The following is a 4,381-nucleotide window of genomic DNA, read 5'->3' on the forward strand; positions in this document are numbered from 1 at the left end:
CAAGTAATCAGCTAGCAAATCAGATTTGGATCATGTGAGCATGTGACTGAGCAAGTTAAATCTAGGTTCCATGCTGCATGCAATCGAATTTTATCTTTAACAATCAATCCAGATTTCAATTTCTTAGCATGCGAGCTAGGCGATCAAACAAATCAGATTTTGGGTTTGAAGCATGCGAATCAGATTTGGTTAAGACATACGATTCAAATTTTAAACATAACATGTGATCAAGCAACCAAATCAGATTTTAATCAATTAGCATGTGGATAATTTCAATCTAATCATGAAATTTTATCCCTAGGTTTCATAAATATGATCAAATTAGGTTATGTATGAATGATGCAACAAGCCGCACGGCCACAAGGTATGATCAAGTCTAGAACAATTAACCTAGCATGTAGTTTCAGTTTCACCCGGATTATACAGTTTCAGATTCAAGTATTCGATATCAAACAATCAAGACTAGGTTATATGGAAACACTTATCCTAACAGGCGGTTAGAGTTTCAATTAAAACAAGCAATACGATTTCAATTCATTCATATTTATCAATATCAGATTCGAGTATGAGATTTAAACAATCTTAGCAACAAATCTATGTGATCAAGACAATCAATTCGATTTCAAGTTTCAAGCATTAGGGTTTTCAATTTCAAACTATCAAAGCTAGTAATTTCGATTTTAACATGATCAAATTCAATCTCAATCAACATTCAATTAGTTTTAATCAATCAATCAGATTTTGAATTAGGGTTTATGCAAAAATCGAATGTGTTTTAGGGTTTTAGGTTTTCGAGTTTGATCTTAGATCAATGAGATTCGATTTGAGATTCAAAACCATTATAGATTTTGATTTTAATTGATCAATAGATCAATCTCGATTTAGGGTTTGAGGGTATCGAACTTTAGAGCTTCGATTTACTCTTTGGGGTTTTGATCTATTACCCTATGGTTTTTGATTCATAAAAGATTTGGGGTTTATGGTTTTAATTCTTTATCAAACAATCCATATTCGACTATGGGTTCTTAGGTTTCGAATTACCTTTAACCTTAGATGTTTGTTGAACGGACCACCAAATGGATGAACCGCAAACTGGAACACGAACGGGACACGAGCTGACTGCTATCGGATCGCTAACGGATTGAGGCTGAGGTCGCGAGCTGTCTGTGAGCTGGAGTTGTCGCGAACGGGATGCTTGCTGTCGGGAACGCGAGCTGTCCGGGATGCGATCTGAGGCTGAGTTCGTCTGAGCTAGGATCGGACTGAGATCGTCTGTAGGCTGAGCTGAGACGGATCGGGAACGCCTATGAACTCCTTTTGATCTGAATGGAAAAGAGAGTTTGATCGCACGGGCAGCAACTCATCTCGGCTTGAACTCCTTGTTGATACTAGATTTTAATTCCCTTGGCTCATGAAACAACACGAGGAGCATTAGATAACATGAACGCCAACAAGATAACATGAATCAACTAAGGTATGATAAACTTATCTTGCACATGAGTTGAGTTAGGCGCGTCGGTGGTCAGATCGAGAAGCGGTTTGAACTGACAGATTCGTCTCGGCGAGGGCTTCGATTTGATATCTTGATCGTTTTCTGGATCCTCACGGTTTGAGAGAACGGCCTCTTTGAAGTTCCGAGGCAGATTTCTTTGCGTTTAGGGTTCGATGATTTTCGGCTGAAATGAAGAATATTTCGTGGGGGGCTTAGGGCTAGAGGCTATCGTGCTGATAACGTGTTATGAAATAAGGGGAAAGTCTATATCTTTATTAGACAATAAAAAGCCCTTTATATAGAAAATTACATAAGTATGAAACCCTAATACAATATGGACCAGGAAATATAAAGACATAAGAATATGGCCTTCAAATATGGGCTTTCACCAGACCTTGGTTTATAACACTTTTAACATTTCCAAATGCTCTCTTAACCCTCAATTCTTTTTTGTTTTCGTATAAATCTTTTAGTAGCACATTAAAAAAGTTTTATAAAAGCCATTTTATAAAAACAATTTATTTTATTTAATAATCAATATAATTAGATTAAATAAAATTCATGTTCTTAAAACTAATATTCACTAAAAAAAATTCAAAATAATATTAAAATTTAAGTACAATTTAATAAACATAATTATATATATATTCTCTCCACGCTCTCGCTGAGAACTTCTTAATCAGAATTTCAGTTTTGGTGGCCGGTGGTCTATGTTGTTTTTGTTGTAAATAACCTTCAATCAACTGATCAGCTGTCATATTTTTTATTTTTTGGAACCCGGTTCCACCCAATTCCAGATCTGGTCCGAGATTCTGACCCGAAATCGATAGAAACCATAATCGATCATCATAAAAGCCCAAGAATGGAACATAGGCTCACTAAAGTCAAAGCTCACCCCGGACTCACAAGTTCCCGGGCACCAAGCTTGGAAGAGTCGATCCAAAAAGTACAAGAATCAAAGACATTAAAAGCAATCGTTAAGACACTCGATCCACGCTCAAAATCACGCCACTGTTACGATTCACCTGAAAAACCTATAAAAGAAGGAGGTGCCAAAAGCAAGTGCCGGATTCTCGAGAGCTAAGCTATACTCTCATAATATACGATCTCCATTGTTATTAAGTACCATTTGTATTTATCTTCGATATCATCAATAAAACATCTATTTTTCATTGTTGATCATAGTTTAGTCTTTCTATTTCAATCGTACTTGTTAATTAAGTTTCTATATCTATAAACCTTATTTCTGAGTTAACTTTTTATTCGTCATGCTTCCGCTAAGTCAGATCTTTTTTCGTACGGCGACTTTTGTAGTATTTATATTTTCGTTTTAAACTTCTTCTCTCTATTTTAATTTTTAAATCTAATTGTCTCTGGAAAATTCTTCTTTAATTGGTTATTAGATTCTGATCCGCGCTTTAAAAGCGTCTGATTAATATTTTGTTTATCAAAAATATTTTCATAAATTAAAATTTGTACATAATTTATATATTTTATTTTTCAGTGATCTTATTTTTTTTTGTTACCAACATATACAATATATACATATAATTACGCAAATATGATCAGATATATCTTATTCTTTGGTTGAGAACATAAATTTTTAAACAAATAAAATTTTTGCTGCCAAAATTTGATAATGATGTTTTAATATTTTTTGTTGCAAAATAAAATAGAAAAATAAATAAGTACTGAAATATCTATAATTAACTTCTACTATAAAGTTATATTATGCACTTAAATTTGTAATTAATTATCAGATATTTTACTTTTAATTTAACATCTCAATAATCTAACGGTAATTATCCAAAATTTATTTTAAAAAGTGGTTGATTTGTGATTTAAAATAGGCTAAAAGTTTAACAAAATTACAAATAGTTAGATTTTTAATGGACCTATAATTACTTTAAGCTGGATTAATGATATTTAACCACTGTGATATTCATATTATAAGACGTGATGTGTGTATTGTTTTGCTGAAAATTGTGATAGTAAAAACCCCGCTAGGTATGTCTGTATTTATGTTAATAGTTTAGACCTCTCATTTAAAATTACATAAGATATAATCGTAGAAGATACGTAAGTTCCCATATTTTGTGGTAGCAAATATCTTCAAAATAAAGATAAAAATTATGGAGGTTGAAATAATAGAAAGCGAATGGAGATGGAGCCTAAAACAACTGACTTTTAGATTAAAAACAGGTTAAGTGAATGGAGATGGAGCCTAATAACAAATCTGATGTTCTCATTTTGATAAATTTATTGTACGTTGAAAAATCTAAAACGACTGACTTTTAGATTTGCAAGACAACGATGCCAACTTATAGCGTTTAGGTTTTTTTTTTAACTAACCAGGTTAAGCGATTCACCATTGAATTAAAATTCATCTATTAGTTAGGAACAAAATCTATAAAAATAAGTAAGTAGGCCCATTTTGATTATATGACTGGTAGAAATATATTGGTTTAATGACTTGAATTTAATTTTAAAAAATCCAAAAATAGAATGACATAGAATTGTAAATAACTTGAAAAGTAGGGGCAGAATCTCAGTAGAAATTCTGTTTTAATAGTATAGACTAGATTTTGACCCGCAGAATTATTTTTGTAAATAAAATTATTAACATGTTTGTTAGTTCATAAAAGAAATAAAAAATCTATTTGTTCAACCCGTTTCTACTTGATAAATATTTTGTATATTCGATGAAATAAATTAAAAGAAGAAATTGTAAAAATGTCTACTTATTAATCATAGGTTAGTTTAAAAAATTAAACTTTATTTTTTTTTAAACATCCGATAACAAAGTTCATAAAATAGAAGATAGGGTGTTAACCCAAAGAAACCACAAAACAAAAAGGACAAAGACCCAACTCTTAAGGGAAAGATGAA

The sequence above is a fragment of the Brassica oleracea genome, chromosome C3 (genome assembly GCF_000695525.1).
Source record: "Brassica oleracea var. oleracea cultivar TO1000 chromosome C3, BOL, whole genome shotgun sequence".
NCBI classification, from domain to species: domain Eukaryota; kingdom Viridiplantae; phylum Streptophyta; class Magnoliopsida; order Brassicales; family Brassicaceae; genus Brassica; species Brassica oleracea.